We start from the raw sequence: 20,000 nt of genomic DNA, 5'->3' as shown, positions 1-20,000 counted from the left end.
GCAATAGTCACCAGGGAAGGGGGTTCGCTTGGAAGTGAACGACTTTCCCAGATAATTTGATTGATTGATTGATTGATTAGGAGTTTTTTGTCATCAAGACATCTAAGGTTATTGACACCGAACCAGATAATTCGAGTAAACAATGTGTTGATAGTTTAATCTGTTATACCCTACATCCTATATACATCATCATCACTATAATAATGCACAAATGAACTTTCATTGCATGTCATTTCACATATTTTATTGTCACCAATTACTTCTGAAATAATATAGATTATGTTAACTGATGATGCATTTTAAATCTCCAACCTTAAACTAATATAATTGACATAGGTTATGATGGTGAAAATTTGATCAAAGTTTCACCACCATAACATTTATATTAAAGTGTAGTTCCTATACTCAATGTAGTCCTGAAAAAAAGGTCACGAAGTGATCCGAAACACATGTCGATACCAAACAATAAATGGAAAAAGTAAATGTATATATATATATATATATATATATATATATATATATATATATATATATATATATATATATATATATATATTTATACATATATATATGTATATATATATATATATATATATATATATATATATATAAATCTCTACTAACACCCATCAGTGAGTCCCAGATCTTTCATATACAGTATAGCCATCCATGTCTGGACTCCGATAGATCGGACACAAATAGGGTTGTAACCTGGCAATTAATATATATATATATATATATATATATATATATATATATATATATATATATATATATATATATATATATATACATATATATATATATATATATATATATATATATATATACATATATATATATATATATATATATATATATGACTAGCACTCTTGATTTTAATTAATGTGAATATCAACTACAATAACATTCAATATCGAATTCTATCTTAGGGAGTGAATATCCCCTAAAAATTCATTCATGACAACAGCTTCTGGCTGTGCAGAAATTCGAACCTATGCCTCTTAGCCGGAACCATGCTTACAGAACCAACCCTACTATCAAGACAAATACAAGTTTATTACAAGTCTACCGTACATAATCCTGTCGAATTCAGGAATTTTTTCTTAGATTTGAAATAAACTCCACTCCACTATGATAGCTGATTTGTGTTTGTAAGACGTTGTTATTGATATTGATTCATGATAAATAACCACGTGTTGCAAACTCACTTATCATCTATCATAGTGGAGAAGGGTTGCTTTCAAGTCTAAGAACATATTCCTGAATTCGACAGGAATATGTACAGTAGACTTGTGATAAACTTTATATATATATATAAGTATATATATATAATTATATATATAATATATATATATATATGTGTGAGTATATATATATACATATATATATACGTATATAAATATAAATAAATATTTATATATATATATATATATATACATACAAACACACACACACACACACACACACACACACACACACACACACATATATATATATATATATATATATATATATATATATATATATATATATATATATATATATATATATATATATATATATATATATATATATAGGTATATTAAAGACTACAAAATATAATGATACATAACTATATCGAGCCAGGCAATTGTTGGTATACGGATCCTTAAGGAAGAAAATCCTCACTAATTACAGCTATCTTGTTTTTTTTTTTCTTTTTAAATTACCTTTTATTCGGATCAGCATTTAAATCCAACAAACTAATCCCGTTATCTATGTCCTGTGATAACAATCTCCAATTTTGCCATACGGCCTCGATAATTATCAAGCGAATAAAGCTCTTGGGATAATGATTGAAATAGCAATGAAGCAAAGATATTGCAGTATTTGTTTATAGTTTCAGTTCAAATGTCAATTCTAACCATGCTTGGCCAAAATCAGAGACGGTGAGACGGCAAAGCTCAACGGAAAGGAATGTAAAAAAAAAAAAAAAAAAAAAAAAAAAAAAAAAAAAAAAAAAAAAAAAGGGCAAGTGGTTTAAGGTCTAAACACTGACACAGCGCATCCCCTTGAATTTGATTGACTTGGGAAATATTTTATAGAAAAGTATCTTTACGTATTGCGGAATGTTGCAATTTATCGATATCTAAAAGCTGAAAAAAAACTTTTAAGCAGGCAACCTAACATTTGAAAAATAACGATGAGCTTTTAGAAGCACAATACAATCATTTTTATTGGAAACTTTACATAAATAATGCTAAACAAAATTTTGATATGCATAAATGTCTATAAAGGAGTTTATTTGCTGGTAGATTACTTCATGCACCACGGTAAGCTTAAACAATTTGATCTCTCTCTCTCTCTCTCTCTCTCTCTCTCTCTCTCTCTCTCTCTCTCTCTCTCTCTCTCTCTCTCTGAATGCCCTCTAGGCCGGTATAACTCATGTAGTGTGTTCTTTATTATTATTCTACAACATCGAACCATGTTTAAAAGTACTTTTTATTTCGTCAGTGACTTGAACAAGACTAATGTCGAAATAATCTAATGTAGCTGTTAACGGAAGGAATTCTTTAGCTGCGACACTCCAATCATTTCTATTAGATTTGGCGGATCCATGGTGTATATGTATATATATATATATATATATATATATATATATATATATATATATATATATATATATATATATATATATATATATATATATAATATATATATATATATATATATATATATATATATATATATATATATATATATATATGTGTGTGTGTGTGAGTGTGTGTATATTCAGTATTTGCAGTGGATATTCGAAATGTCAAATGATAATAAAAAAAAAAAAACCTTGATGTTGCAATTCGATTTGTAACTTTTGTACGCTTTTGCTAACAAAGGCTGTCTTTGATTTGCTAAGGTTGGAGAAGGCTCCGCCCATTTCGCAGAAGTAGTAAGAAGAGCAACGCCTTGTCTTTTTGTCATGGGAACAATAGAGACATCTGATGAAGAAAGATTTCCCCTGAGTGTCGGCGTACCTGAATGGGAGCAGCTGGGCAGGAGAGGACGTGGTAGATCAAGAGAAACTTGACTGATGCCAAGAGCAGGCAAGTTGGATCTGAGAATCGGGTTGAGCTCAGAGAGATGACACAGGAAACAGACATATGGCGTTTGAATTCAAAGAGGCCCTATGCATCCCGTGGGTGCCAGAGGATTAAGATGAGATAATAAAAGAAAAAACAACAATCTATAATCTAGTTCAAACCTACCGGATATTTTTCATTCCATCTTGATGTACAGTACGTAACGTACTGAGTAATACGAAACTAAGGTCTGAATTTAACTAGGTGCCCCCCAAAAAAGAAAAGAGAGAGAGAGAGAGAGAGAGAGAGAGAGAGAGAGAGAGAGAGAGAGAGAGAGAGAGAGAGAGAGAGAGAGAGAGAGAGAGTAGACGTAATCTCTGGAAAAAAGTACAAGAAAGTAATAATAGTTAAACGAAACAGGAAACATAAAAGATACAGAATAAGGGTAAAGGAAGATTTGGATTATTATCATTATTATTATTATTAGTAGTAGTAGTAGTAGTAGTAGTAGTAGTAGTAGTAGTAGTAGTAGTAGTAGTAGTAGTAGTAGTAGTAGTATCATTTATTACTATTATCATTAATTATCATTATTATCAATAATTAACATTATTATCATTATCATTATCATTTATTATCAACTACTACTACTACTACTACTACTTCTACTACTATTGCTATTATTACTATTATTATTATTTTTATTAATAATAATATTATTATCATTATTATTATCTAAGCTAGTTGGAAAAGTAGGATGCTAAAAACTCAAGGGCTTCAACATGGAAAATAGCCCAGTGAGGAATAAATAAATATGTAAACTGTTAATGCACTATTTTTCTATTGCTTAACGTGAATGATGGAGAAACACAATTTTGACACGCACATATAGTTCTTTATTAGATCCATGACGTTAACATCGATGTGGTTATATTGTTAGGAGTTTATACATGTAGACTTGACGTATGTAGCATAACTTGAAGTGATGTGAAGTGACGTGATGTGGTTCAATTACTATGGATAAATGAAAAAGAAATCAACGTATAAATAATATGCTAATGTACACAAAATTATTAAGGTAAATAACTAAGACTGATAGAAACAATATGCAAAGCTTAATTAAGTAAATTATGCATGTATAACTGTTAATTACAAAAAGGTCATACACAAAATCAATATAATTAAGGCTCATCTAAAGGCATACGTTATGTAACATGTAGGTTTACAAATGGGAAAAGATGAATCCGTTATTCCAAAACAGTATATAATAGGCGTTTACTTACAATTGTGTTCCTATAACAAACGGTCCAAATATTCCTCAGTAAATACCAACTTTCGTTATATTCGTTCTGTATGAAATCACTTTTTAAACTGATAAGTTTTCTCATTTGTTTACAGGAAGACACAGTAGATTACCATAAAGTTCACGTGACGGAGAACTATGCGTAAATTAGCTAAAACAACCCAACACCAAGTAAACAATTCATATGGCCGAGCATAGACTCGAACCAGCAAACTACCACACAGCAAACCTAAACATTAACCATCGCGATAACTAGACAACAAACATTATTTACATTTAATCGTTGTGCATCAACATACTCGACCTCTAAATCATATGATTTACAAAAAATATAAGATGCACAACTAATATTTAATTTCATACTACAATACGTGAATAGAACATGAATAAAACAAGCTTAAGGAACGAACATTAAAACGATAAACACAACAAAATAAAAATGAGTTTGACAAACAGATATGAACTAGAAAATATATCAATGTCATATAGTGTCTCTGGATAATATCTATAACACTTGATCTTCTTTTGGAAGCAAGAGTACGAGCTTGCTCACTGGTCTGTGCAATTCAGAAGATTGGGTTCGAAGTTTGACGCTTCTCACAACGCCTCTGGAGTCTGGCAATACCTCTGTTACACGTGCTAGTGGCCAATGAAGTCTTGGCGTGTTCTCGTCTTTCAGGAGCACGATGTCACCTTCCCGTGTATTTCGTTGTTGTTTGTTCCATTTGGGGCGTTGCTGCAGGCTGACTATGTACTCCCTTTTCCATCTGCTCCAGAACAAGTCCGACAAATATTGTACTCTACGCCACCTTTTTCTGGAGTACACATATTCTGGTTGCGAAGGTCCTGGTATTAACCTCTTGGGTGACTTCATATGGAGGATTTGACTCGGACTTAGTGGTTCCATGTCGTCAGGATCATCAGAACAGGTCGTGATCGGTCTTGAGTTCACAATATATTCTACCTCGCAGAGTAGCGTGCGGAATGATTCGTCATCGAGGCGAGTCCCATGGTCGAAGAATAGCGCAGATAGAACTTTCCGAATGGTACGGATCTGGCGCTCCCATACGCCGCCCATGTGCGATGCCATAGGTGGGTTGAGTTTCCAGTTGATATTCATGTACAGTAGTTTGTTTTGGATTTTGTTTTGGTTCAGATCTGACCAAGCCTTGTTCAGCTCATTCCGGGTTCCGATGAAGTTGGTTCCGTTGTCGCATCGGATTTCTTGTACCGTACCTCTACGGGCTATGAAGCGTTGCAGGCAGTGAATAAAGGAATCCGTTTCGAGACTGTTAGCAGCTTCCAGATGAATGGAGCGACTGACAAGACAGGTGAATATGACGCCGTAACGTTTGAGCTCCTTTTGGCCCTCTTTTATAATGAACGGCCCGAAAAAGTCTACGCCTGTGAATGTAAATGGTGGAGCTGGCTCGAGACGATCTTGAGGTAAGTCGGACATTTTTTGCTCTTGGCATGGCTTTCTCATTTTTCTGCACGTTATGCATTTGTGGAGTTGACGTCGGACAGCAGAGTTGATTGAAACAATCCAAAAGCGTTCTCTAATTGCTGCAATGGTGTGATTTCTACCCGCATGGCCAAGTTTCTCATGAGCATCTCGTACGATTAGAGTGGTGACGTGCGAATGTTGTGGCAGTAGCATAGGATGTTTCACATCGGAGTCCATTGCGGCTTTCGAGAGGCGTCCTCCCACTCGCAGAGTTCCGTCGATGAGCACTGGGTCGAGACGGAATATCGTACTTGTTTTTGGTAGCGAGTGTTCTCTCTTGTCTTCTTTCGTGGTTGTTTTCTTGAGTTTCTCGACCTCGTTTGCAAAGGTGATCTTTTGTATAAAGCAAACGATTGCCTTTTCAGCCTTTTGCATGATCTGTGCGGTCCTTAAATTTATAGTTTGTTCTTTGTTTTGTAAGAAAGCCAAAAATGCTATGAATACTGCTACTGCTCTCTTCAGTCTCTCCCACCTGGAGAAATATGTGATTAAAGTCATAAATGGTGATCCTTCTTCTGATGGAGTTGTAGTAACTAAAGACATTAAGTCTTCTTCTGTAACCTGTGGCTCGCTGCTGGGGTGCATCTTTGCAGGGCATTCTGAAGCCGGCATATTCAAGAAATCCGGACCTTCCAGCCGACGAGTCATGTCTGACGATATCACAGAACTTACTCCACGTGATGCAATGTCTGCTGGGTTCAAATCGGTGCTAACGTACTTCCACTGGTTAGCGCTGCTGAAGTCTCTTATTTGTCGGACTCTGTTGGCCACAAACACTGGAAAACGCTTTCTCTCAGCTCTGATGTAATAAAGGACTGTCGTTGAATCTGTGTAATAGCAGATTTCGTTGAGATGGAGATCAAGCTCAAGGGTCATTTTCTGTCCTAAATTTACAGCTACAGCAGCCGCTGTGAGTTCAAGCCGTGGGATAGATGTTGCTTTCAATGGAACAATCCTTGTTTTTCCGATGAGAAATGAAGTTTTCGAACATCCACCCTCGTTTGAGCTTAGGTATGCAACAGCGCCATACCCAGATGTACTGGCATCTGAGAAAACGTGCATCTGAAAAGTCGTATCTTTTGCCTGCTGTGGTAACTTCAGACATCTCGGGATTGTTATCTTCTGAAGGTTCGGGACTTCACTAATCCATTGTTTGAAACGTCGCTGGTAATCATCAGGCACTTCGTCATCCCAGGCGAGATTGGTTTCTTTGCAAAGGTCTTGCAGTATTTGCTTTGCCAGCAGCACAAATGGAGCAGCGAAACCAAGGGGGTCATAGATGGATGATACTATGGAGAGTATGCCTCTTCTTGTCAGTGGTTTGTCTGGCAACAACACTGAGAAGCCAAATGTGTCCGTTTCGACGACCCAAAGTATTCCGAGGGCGTGCTCGGTAGGCAGAGGGTCATAATTGATGTCTCTTGTCTTTAACTCTTTTGATCGATCGTCAGCTGGGATGGTGTTTAGGACAGAGACGTCATTACTAGTAAATTTACACAGTCTGAATCCACAGCCCCGGCAGGCGGCAGTCAGTTCAGCAATCAGAGAACTGGCTTCGGTGGCACTGGGTACAGACTTTAGACAGTCATCAACGTAAAAGTTCCGCTTAATTGTATGGGCGACTTCTGAACTTAAGTTGCTTCCTTCATCTGCGACACGTCTAAGTGCGTAGTTGGTGATACTTGGTGAGCTCACTGCGCCGAACAGGTGTACCTTCATCCAGTACTCTTCGAGTTCTTTTGATATGTCACCGTTTGGCCACCAGAGGAATCTGAGATGGTTGTATTGGTGTTTGGGTACTTTCACTTGGTAGAACATAGACTCCACGTCACAAGTGAAGGCTACCTGGTGTTCCCTGAATCTGGTTAGAACACCTATCAGAGAATTGGTGAGATCAGGCCCTTGCAGCAACTGATCGTTTAAGGATATTCCATTGAATTTTGCACTACAGTCAAACACCACTCTAATTTTATCTGGTTTTCTTTGATTGTACACTCCATGATGGGGCAGGTACCACACATGTCCAGATTTGGCTGTGAGCAGGGAGTCTGGGATACGTTCAGCATAGTCATTCTGGAGTATTTTGTCAATGAAGTTGACGTAGTCGGAGTGGTACTTGGGATCCTTTTGCATTTTCTTCTTTTGATAGAGTGCTCGTTTGATTGCAAGGATCTTATTATTTGGCACCATTAAGTTCTGATTCCTGAAAGGGAGAGGGATCTCAAAGTGACCGTCTTTAAACACGACATTGCTTCCAGCCTTCTTCAGGAATGTAGTGTAGTCTGGAGACAATCCTTTCTCTCCAGGATACCTTGCTACCCGGCTATCAATAAAGTCACTTTCCAGAATATTCAGTATTCTGTTTGGGGAGATAATTTCAGTAGCCTGCTCAATGTCCTCGGTCACAATGCGATTACTGTTTACTTGATGTGTAGACGTTACACTGTTGTCCTCTACCGGGGAGCTGACTGTCCATCCGTGACGATACTGCAGAGCGAATGGGCCTTTGCCGTCTGTTGATATAATTTTCAGAGGCTCCATTGCTAGTGGGCAATTACTGCCAATCAGTAGACCGATGTCTATTTCTGGCATTATTTGAGGAATCGATTTCGCCACGTCGTGAAGATATGGCCAGCGTCGTAACAGTTCTGGACGGGGTATTTGATCATGGCTCACTGGAATTTCTTGTCTGGAATACGTTTTTGGAAGCAGTATACCGTTCTGGCCGTTTATATCACTGACGACGAGATCCTGGACAAGGTAGCTTTTGACTATGCTTTCCCCATGCATAGTTTTCAGACGCAGATTTGTTTGAACACCGGAAGCTTGCAAGTCATCTTTCAGTTCTTCTGATAGGAAGCACCCTGTGCTTCCTGGGTCATAGAGGGCGTAGGTGAGAACTTCTCGGTTGGTTCCCCTCTGCTTTAAACGAACAGGTATTATTGCTTGAAGAACCATGGAGGAGTCATGAGAAATAACGTTGCTGGTAGCGGTATCTGGAGGGTTTTGGCTGGATTCCTCTGTACGGTTTTGAGAATATGAAGATCTGTCAGAGTAGTCCGACCTCCAAGGTAGTTTGAAGCCATCTATATGCATGGCCGTAGGATGACCTTTGCCACATTTGTGACATTTTCGCTTGTTCATGCACCCCTTCGATGTATGATTCAGACCATAGCAACTGAAGCATCTACGCTGCTCTATAATAAACTTTCTTTTCTCTTCGAGAGATTTCTGCCTGAAATCTGCACAGTTATCCAGATCGTGATTTTTGCTGCAGTAAAAACAGGAGGGCGACCTAAAACCACGAGTTCTACTTTGGCTCTCATGATTAACTTGCATAGCAAATGCAGATTCTGTTGGTTTCCCTTTTGATGGTTTACTAGAATTCAGTTCTCTATGCATTGCTTCTTTCCCGAACACTGGGTCATTGACACACTCTGCTGCGTTAATAACAAACTGGACAATGTCACCAAAGCACGAAGACCTGTTCTCGAGGAGTCTGCGGTTTGTGGCTTTTTCGCGCCATTTATTCTGGAGATAACTTGGCAATTTCTGGACTACCACCTGCAGGTTCGGTGCATGATCAAGAACAGCCAGGTGAGTAAGTGTTTGCATGGCGCTCAAGCATTTTAGCAAGTAATGCGAATATCTTTTCAGACATTTCCCTTCGTCTGGTTTTATCGGCTTCCACTCGTTTAGTTGTTTCAAGTATGCCAGGGATACTTTATAAGAATCACCATACTCTTGTTGTAGCAACTGTCTTGCCCGACTATATCCTTGGTCTGCCTGCATGTATATACAGCTGCTGATGAGGTCCTTAGGTTCACCGTCTGTATGCTGTAGAAGGTAGTAAAGTCTGTCGCTGCTGCTGGCTGTTCTAGAGGAGATCCTGGTGTCAAACGCCAGTATGAAGTCACTGTATTCCAGAAGATCACCGGTAAACTTGGGAACTTGCGGTGCAGGCAAAGCTAGAGCTGTGGCGATACCACTAATCTGCTGCTGTATGGTGTTAACTGGAGGTGAATTAGGCAGTGGATAGGGTGCACCAAAGTTACTGTTCACAGGTATATTTACAGGCGGATACGTATACTGTTTTAGATTTGGAAACGTTGATGACTTGGCATTCGAAGCGTTGACTGGAGTTGCAAGAGTGTTAGTAACAGTCTCTGAAGAATTTCTGGGAACAAATTCTTGTGCAGTGCTGGGATTTAGACTGGGTAAGCTGGCACTATTTTCCTGGGTGACAGGGAGTATAACCTGGTTAGCCATATTGCCACCCCTAGCCGTGTTAGCACCTTCACTCGCACAAATTCCAGGGGCAGCTACACTAGGTCCAGCAACCATAACATTCACGTCTTGATGGTTGGCTCGTTGCACAATAATGCTGGTATGTGTCTCATTGTCTTTGTTACCAACATTGTCGTCGCCAATGTCATTTTCGGTTTCTGCAAAAACACGTGCTTTTGCTCGAGTCTTGGCTATTTCGATATCCAATAGAATCTCTTCTGTCTTTGCCTCCTGTTCCTTTTTCTTTGTCACAAGTTCTTTTTCGGCAAGCAACTCGGCGAGGCGTGCTTTGGCTCGCACCTTTTCGGACGTAGCCGATTTGCCAGAAGGAAGGGAAGAAGGCCGTTTGGAAGAACGTTTTGAACCAGATCGGCTTAAAAGACTCTCCAGGTCTTCTTCAAGTCGTTTTTCGTTTATAGCTATCCATTCACTAGTATGGTTTCGGAATTGCAGAATGCTAATTTCTTTGGTCTCATATCTGGACAATTCCTGGTCCTCCTCCAATTCGTCTGAGATGTTATCCATGACACAATTGAAGTTTTCTTTGTACTTTTCGAAAGCTTCGTTATATTCTTCTAGACACGTTTTCACCAAGTGCAGGTTGTCCGGATTTGACATGAGGCCTATGAGTTCGTTGCGTTTTTTCGTTACGTTGCCAAGTGATGATCTCAATTTATTTTTTAATGTTCGAATATCAACTGTCGTACCCGAGTTTTCGTCGGGAGCACTATTCTGAACAATCTCATCAGAGCCCCCCATCTTGTCTGTAGTTGTTTATAACAGGCAGTAATTCCACTTCTTAAGACTCACGTATAAGAGTTATTATAGAATCAACGCGTAAGTCGTTGATGGTAGTTTAACAATTTAATTGAACGATGTTAATGCACTATTTTTCTATTGCTTAACGTGAATGATGGAGAAACACAATTTTGACACGCACATATAGTTCTTTATTAGATCCATGACGTTAACATCGATGTGGTTATATTATTAGGAGTTTATACATGTAGACTTGACGTATGTAGCATAACTTGAAGTGATGTGAAGTGACGTGATGTGGTTCAATTACTATGGATAAATGAAAAAGAAATCAACGTATAAATAATATGCTAATGTACACAAAATTATTAAGGTAAATAACTAAGACTGATAGAAACAATATGCAAAGCTTAATTAAGTAAATTATGCATGTATAACTGTTAATTACAAAAAGGTCATACACAAAATCAATATAATTAAGGCTCATCTAAAGGCATACGTTATGTAACATGTAGGTTTACAAATGGGAAAAGATGAATCCGTTATTCCAAAACAGTATATAATAGGCGTTTACTTACAATTGTGTTCCTATAACAAACGGTCCAAATATTCCTCAGTAAATACCAACTTTCGTTATATTCGTTCTGTATGAAATCACTTTTTAAACTGATAAGTTTTCTCATTTGTTTACAGGAAGACACAGTAGATTACCATAAAGTTCACGTGACGGAGAACTATGCGTAAATTAGCTAAAACAACCCAACACCAAGTAAACAATTCATATGGCCGAGCATAGACTCGAACCAGCAAACTACCACACAGCAAACCTAAACATTAACCATCGCGATAACTAGACAACAAACATTATTTACATTTAATCGTTGTGCATCAACATAAACTATAAATGAGAAGTATTGCATATAAAATATCTTTATATTAGTAACAAAGTTAAAAATTGACCCATCTTATATAAACTATGAAGAATTATGTATTTATGTCAACCTGTTCAACAAAAAAATATTCACTGAAAGTTTGAACTTCTGAAGCGCCACCGCATTAACTACCTGGTTAGCACATCATTCCACAATCTGGTCACAGCTGGAATGAAACTTCTAAAATACTGCGTAGTGCTGAACCTTATAATGGAGGTGTGAAGACTGTTATAATTAACTGCATACTACAAACATGATGATATAATCTGCGAAGATCTGAATGCCAAGGATGGTCAAAATTATGAAAAATCTTATGCCAAATGCATAAAGAATTAACTGAACAACGGTGCCAGAGATTAATATTCAGATAAGGAATACGGAATTTTCGTTGCCAAAGTTCCCCTGATGCACAACAGACATGAGAAAATTGCCTATATTTTCTTGAAGGGTTTTGTCGAGTTCCAATAGCGAAAGACATGCACACTTGCATAGGCTATATACATTCATACACACACGCAATATATATATATATATATATATATATATATATATATATATATATATATATATATATATATATATATATATAAATATATATATATAATATATATATATGTATGTATATAATTATATATATATATATATATATATATATATATATATATATATATATATATATATATATATATATATATATATATCACTTGGAAAAATTAAAATTGTGTGAATTCTGACCGGTTTCGTCTCTCTATCATCTTCAGATGGCATCAAAGAGACGAAACCGGTCATGATTCAATCAGTATTTTTATTTTTCCTTGTTGATTATCGCATATGAATATCACGTATTTCCGATATATAGGCTATATTATTATAATTATTATTATTTGCTATGCTACAACCTCATTTAGAAAAGTACTATGGACTCCAACAGAGAAAATAGCCCAGTGAGGAAAGGAAATCAGGAAATAAACTACAAGAAAAGTTTAAGAACTATAACAACATTAAAATAAATCTTTCATATATAAACTATAAATAAATCAAAATAACAGGAGGAAGAGAAATAAGATAGAATAGTGTGCTCGAGTGTACGCTCAAGCAAAAGAACTCTACCCCAAGACAGTGGAAGGCCATGCTACAGAGGCTATGGTACTACCAAAGACTAGAAAACAATGGTTTGATTTTGGAGTGTCCTTCTCCTAGAAGACCCGCTTACCAAAGGTAAAGTGTCTCTTCTACCCTTACCAATAGGAAAGTAAAAATGGAAGAAGATGGTATTTTAATGTATACTCTGAAAATGGCAACGAATCAAAGAGAGAGAGAGAGAGAGAGAGAGAGAGAGAGAGAGAGAGAGAGAGAGAGAGAGAGAGAGAGAGAGAGAAATTTCCCACATGAAAAAACGAAAATAATCATATTCCAATACTACTTACGTCTCGAAAAAAGCAACGAGAATCAAACTGAAATCAAAGGAAAATGAATTTCCTGCACCGGAACCATTTACCACGATTTTTTTTTCTCTTTTTTCTTTCTTTTTCGAGCAAAGGTACAGTCGTAATCGATGTATCAGTCCGATTCCCACTGCAGCTGAGGGGGATCAAAGGCTGGTAAATGCTGCAGTTATTACCTAATTGAATACTAATTGGTCCTGTCACAAATTAATGCCGACTAAAAGATATTTAAGTGGTGATTACATCGGAAACGATTCCTTCTCGCCGGGATATTGGTTTCAGACAGAATTTGGTGCCGAGGGTGGAGGGGAAATGGAGGGGGATTGGGAGGGTGAAAGGGAGGGGGAGGGGGGTGGATAACTGACATTCATTGGCCAAAGGAATTACCTCATAAGATTGCAAAGTTTCGAAATTGTTCGGCGGGTATAATTACGGAACTTTGGTCCCTTATATATTTGATCCAAAGTAAGATCTTTTATCATATAGTCAAATTTGGACTTCCTTTAAGATATTAACACAGCCGTGTTCGAGATGCATAATTCATAATACTAATACACCTGTTCTCAAGATATTTTATCAGGACACAATTTCGCACGAGGAAATTTTACATTTCCACAAAATCAATAGCGGAGGAAAATCTAATATTAACCACCAAATTAAAAATTGAAAAATTTAACGACCATCATATATGTTTCATCATTATTATTTTTAGTAATAAAAATCAAAGAAAAAATTTACATCACACAGGGATTAAATAATTCTCTTTAAACGGTTGGTTGGTAGCTCCCTTGGCCTTCATTTGAAGAGCCCTGGGTTCGATCCAAATGTGAGGTAGAAGTTTATAATCACCATTATTGTCTCAATATTGTAATTACCCTCTGCTAGGACCAGGAGATACACCAGCCACAAAGAAAGACTAAAGACAAATTTCAAAACAATAATTAAATCCGAATAAATCTTGGGAACAATTTGCTGAGTAAAATTAAACTCGCATCACAAAATTATTTCCTCAAAACGTCATCACAAAAAAAAAGAAAAAGAAAAAGAAAAAAAAATATCCTTAACTGAGATTGTCAAAACTCTAAATAAAGTATATCTCAATATGTGGATTGACCTTCCTAATCGGGTAGTTGAATCGGTAGAGCTTCAAAAGTTCAAACTTGCAACAAATGTTTGTTGAAGAGACTGACATAAGTCTTTTTATAATCAATATGTGATATATCTGTTTTGATGTGTTTACTGTTTTTAAAACATTTTATTGATTGTTAATCATTTCTCATTTCGTTTATTCATTTACTTTTCTCACTGGGCTATTTTTCCCTCTTGGAGCACTTGGGCTTATAGCATCTTGCTTCTCCTACTAGGGTTGTGGCTTAGATAACGATAACAACAACAACAACAACAACAACAACAACAACAATAATAATAATAATAATAATAATAATAATAATAATAATGGCTTTGCTTCGAGCTACAAAATTTATTGTTTGCTCTGAGTATATGAAGAGATCATGATTACGTGGGCGAGATTTTCATCTTTTTTTTTTTTTTTTTTTTTGAGAGAGAGGGGGGGATTGTTAAGAGTTGAAGCAAAACTGGAGCAGAGTTGGAGCAGAGCCAACTCCCAGGGAAATGGCGGCGAAGACTATTGTGAGATTAATAAAAAGGACGGAGATGGGAATGACACGGGTAGTTCGCTTCATTTATCACGCCTCTTTCCATCTTCTTTGCCGCTTTCCTTCTGGGGAGAATCATTCTTTTAAATTTCTCCTGTTTGCCTCGTTCCTTTGACCGATTCTTGTGAAAGTATGAAGTTAATGGAATAGCAGCAACAAGGTTCTTTTAATTGGATTACATTTGGTGATTGCTGGATACTAAGTGTGGGTCTCATCTCCATTCTATGACGACTTCCAACTAATTGTTTGGCATTACGACTGATTATATTTCTTTTGTTATTGCTTTAAAAAAAAAAAAACTAGTGCTTACTTGCCAAGATTCTTTGATTTTTCGTCACTCAAATCTCAATCTGGTGCAAAGATTTTTTTTTAACGTAAAGATTAGTTCTTTATTTTTTTTTTTTTTTTTACATAGGAGCTATATTTTTCTGCGTGAGAATTAATATTTTGAAAATATGGATTATACAGTAGTTTTCAACGTAAGGATTAACGGTTCCTACATAGGGATTACAGCTCTAATCCTTCCAAACATATGATAGGGATTATAACGGCTCCTCCTTTTATTTGAAGCATACCATAAAAATCCATCAATGCTATAAATAATAGTCACATTGTAAAATAATTCATCGTACATGCTAGTATCTGCCAAGACACTGAGGAGGCAAAATTATCCCAATTAATTTCGCAGCCTTCGCAAAGCTATCTCTCTCTCTCTCTCTCTCTCTCTCTCTCTCTCTCTCTCTCTCTCTCTCTCTCTCTCTCTCTCTCTCTGTCAAACGAGAACCAATTTACATTTTTACAGAGCACAAAAAAAAAAAGTGTTGAATGTGGCTCGGCTGAATATTAATCACGCGCATTTAATTAATCGCAAATGATCGATTTAAAATGGTAATTAAGATAAAATTTTATTTATAAAAAAAGAAATAATATTAATCTTATTGTTCTGAAGCGAATAATGTGCGTTTCTTTTATTCCATTTAAATTGGAAATCACAAAAAGTTCCGCATGAATTCTTTGTGATCTGAATTCCAAGAAATTTAAATTTTCTTATTTTTATCAGTGCTCCTTTAACTGACATATCATCTAAATAAAAAAAAAGGCTAAAAATGTAAATGTGAATTTATCATTATAAAAACTATTTTATTAACAATAAAAATGCAGATAGATTATTATCTTAGTTTTTCTCTTATATTGTTCTTATAATTCTATCTGTTTTTATTCATTATTTTCAATACGTAAACTAATTTCTTTCTTGAATATTTAACTTTATTTTTTTCTTTATTTAATAAACCATTTTACTCTTTTAATAACTTATATACTATTATCATGAGTTTTCTCTCTATCCTATTCTTACTGTATATATCTAGTGAAAAAACTATGATGAATAGTTCTCCATGTTACCTTCTATGCAAAACCCCTAAGAGACCTCTAAAGCCTACAATATGACAAAGGAGGCTCACTGTAAACGACACTGAATAGATCAGGTGATTAGGACGTATAGGTATGGACAGACAACACAATCAGATAAGCAGATGGATATATATTCCGTCTGTCATATCACTCTAAACACAAAGAAGCGGCTTCTCAAATCACTTGTTTTCCCCTTAACATCATACGGCTCAGAATGTTGGGTTTTAAAAGCTACAGATCGGAAAAGATGAGAAAGTTTTGAACTATGGTGTTACAGAAGAGTCCTTAGGATAAGCTGGATTGAGAAAAAGACTAACGTGGAAGTTCTACAAAAGATCAATATCGAAAAAAGATTACTTGACATTTTGGATGAAAGAAAACTAACTTTTATTGGACACCAGGTTCGGAAACACAATACTCAGGAAAGAACGCTACTAATTGGATCAGTCTATGGTACAAGACCGAGAGGAAGGCCTAAAACTAGATTGAGTGACAATATCATGGAGATGTGCGGGCTAACGATGGTGGAGTTGGAAAGGAAGGCTCAAGACCGGAATGAATGGAGAAGTTTTGTGCAGAGGGCCACGGCCGTTCGACATCGAACACCCCGTACTTGATGATGATGTCAATCTTTCAAAAGTTTCATATCAATATAGAGCTTCCTCTATCTCAAAATTTGCTTTCTATTTTTTTCATTTAATAAGTGAGCCATAGAGCAGAACTAACAATTTCCTGTAGTCACATTAACTGGCATGACTTAAAAGAGTAAGCGACACTGAGATGGAAAAGGTTACATAGTTTGGATAGGTTAGATGGATGAGAGAAACGCCTAGCATGGATAGAAAGGGTGGCGGAGCTGGTATATACAGGGTGTTGGGGTGGGGTGGGGGGGTGGGGGGGGGGTTTCAAAATGATAAGCTACTACATACGGAATTGAAGTTGTTGAGTATAACGTGACATAGCAAGATAACGCCATTAGTGTTAAGGGGCCTGAACTGGAATTCAACAACATTTTCGTTTTACTGAGGAAAATTTTAATTTCTGTATCCCCAGATACGCACGGAATGAGTGATTCATGAGTATTTCCTAAGTTCTATTTAAAACATTCATATTTTGTGTTAAACGGAATCTTTTATATCATTTCAGAAATACAAAACATGAATTTCCATAGTATAACACTTTTAGATTATTTGAAGGTCCAACGTATCATATCTTAAGTTGCAGTTACATATATGATATTAAATATTTATAGTTACAATATATGAACTAATGAGACGTAAATAAAATTACAGGTAATTCAGATTTGTTTGATTGACTTAACTATTAAACCATGCATCGATTTATCATATCTCTAACTTATTCTTTATCTTATCTTACCTTCGTACTGACCTGTTTTCCATAAGTGAATCCAAAGGCCTTGTAATATTCCAATCCAATTAGTGCGAAGCGCTGATAATAATAATAATAATAATAATAATAATAATAATAATAATAATAATAATAATAATAATAATAATAATGAACATCATCATATTAATAATAATAATAAAAATAATAATAATAATAATAATAACAATAATCATATTAATAATAAAAATAATAATAATAATAATAATGAACATCATCATATTATTAATAACAATAATAAAAATAATAATAATAATAATAATAATAATAATGATAATAATAATAATAGCAACTACAAAACCCTAAAGTCTTATTTAGATTTCATCCGATGTAATTTTTGAACAATTAGGTCTGACGAAACCATGCAACGGCCTATTCTATTATCTGAAAAAGGCTTCACGTTCCACCACACTCCTCTACCTGTACTGCATTTTGCCTTTCACTCTTCATCCGTTCTCTCTATTGTCTTTTTAACTTGACTATTCTTCTTCAATTTCTCCTTGCTCCAAATTTTGATTTTTTTCAACACTCAACTTCAATTTCTCCTTTTTCCAAATTCAGATTTTCTTTTCAAAATACACCTCGTTCAATTTCTGCTTGTTCCGAATTTGGATTTTTTTTCCCTAAACTCAACTTCTTCAACTTCTACATCTAAATTTAGAGTTTTATTTCAAACCTTAACTTCCTTAACTTCTAGATCTAAATTTAGATTTTTCTTTCAAAACTCAACTCCTTCAACTTCTCGTTGTTGCAAATTTACTCTCTTTTCAAGACTCAATTTCTTTAATTTCTTCTTGTTCCAAATTTAGATTTTCTTTTCAAAACTCAATTTCTTCAATTTCTCCTTCTTCTGAAGTTGGACGTTCTCTTTAAAACTCAACTTCTTCAATTTCTCCTTGTTCCAAATTTAGATTTTCTTTTCAAATCCCAACTTCTTCAATTTCTCCTTGTTCCAAATTTAGATTTTCTTTTCAAGACTCCACTTCTTCAATTCCTCCTTGCTCCAAATTTAGTTTTTTTTTTCAACAGTCAACTTTTTCAATTTCTCCTTATTCCAAATTTTGATTTTCTTTTCAAAACTCAACTTCTAAAATTTCACCATGAACAAAATTAAGTTTGTTTTTATCAAAACTCAACTTCAATTTCTCCTCGTTCTAAATTTAGATTTCTTTTTCTTCAAAATCCAATTTCTTCAAATTCTAGTTCTAAATTCCGATTTTTTTTTTTTCATAACTCAACTTCAATTTTTCATTGTTCAAAATTTAGATTTCTTTTCAGAACTAAACTTCAACTTCTCCTCGATCCAAATTTAGTCTTTCTTTTGAAAACTCACTTTATTTAATTTCTCCTTTTTCCGAATTTAGTCTTTCTTTTCAAAACTCAACTTCAATTTCTCCTTGTTCCAAATGTAGATGATTTTTTTCTTCAAATCTATACTTCTTCAACTTTTCCTTTTTCTAAATTTAGAATTTTGTTCAAAACCTATCTTCTTCGACTTACTGCTCCAATTTAGATTATTCTTTCAAAACTCAACTTCCTCAGTTTCTAATTGTTCCAAATTTAAATTTTATTTTCAAAACTAAACTTCAACTTCTGCTTGTTCTAAATTTAGACTTTTTTTTCAAAACGAATATCCAGGATACACTATATAATGTGACTTAGTGGTCTCGCAAGACTACTTATAATAACCCGTTGAGATACTACCACTAGAGAGATTTTGGGTACTTTGACTGGCCAGATAGTACTACATTGGATCCCTTTCTCTGGTTAGAGCTCATTCCATCTTTGCCAACACTTATACAGATTAGTCTGGCCTATTCTTTACGCATTCTCCTCTTTCCTCATACACTTCACAACACTAAAATTACTAAACAATTCCTCTATTCTCATGAGGTTATCTATTGCATTGTAATTGTTCAGTAGCTACTTTCCTCTTGGTAAGGGTAGAAGAGACTCTTTAGCTATGGTAAGTAGCTCTTCTAGGGGAAGGACACTCCAAATCAAACCAATGTTCTCTAGCCATGGGTAGTACCATAGCCTCTGTACCATTGTCTTTCACTGTCTTGGGTTAGAGTTCTCTTGCTTGAGGGTACACTCGGACACACAATTCTATCTTGTTCCTCTTCCTCTTGTTATTCTGAAGTTTTTACGGTTTACAATTATGAAAGACTTATTCTAAAGTTATTATCGTTTTTAAACTTTTCTATTTTTCCTT

The 20,000-nt window shown here is 35.4% G+C and overlaps 1 long non-coding RNA gene across 2 annotated transcripts in view; it reads right to left on the bottom strand.

Moving 5' to 3' along the window:
* Window positions 1-20,000, bottom strand: part of LOC137626096 (uncharacterized) — a 350,309-nt gene that overhangs the window by 59,063 nt on the left and 271,246 nt on the right. The window contains exon 3 of one of the 2 annotated variants that reach the window (XR_011040985.1): window positions 17,756-17,827. This is a non-coding gene — a long non-coding RNA (uncharacterized lncRNA). The remainder of the gene's footprint in view (window positions 1-17,755; window positions 17,828-20,000) is intronic. The other variant, XR_011040984.1, reaches the window with a different exon arrangement.

The sequence above is a fragment of the Palaemon carinicauda genome, chromosome 33 (assembly GCF_036898095.1).
Source record: "Palaemon carinicauda isolate YSFRI2023 chromosome 33, ASM3689809v2, whole genome shotgun sequence".
Classification (NCBI taxonomy): domain Eukaryota; kingdom Metazoa; phylum Arthropoda; class Malacostraca; order Decapoda; family Palaemonidae; genus Palaemon; species Palaemon carinicauda.
Note: the sequence above shows the minus strand (reverse complement) of the source record. Positions and strands in the feature narration are given on the sequence as shown.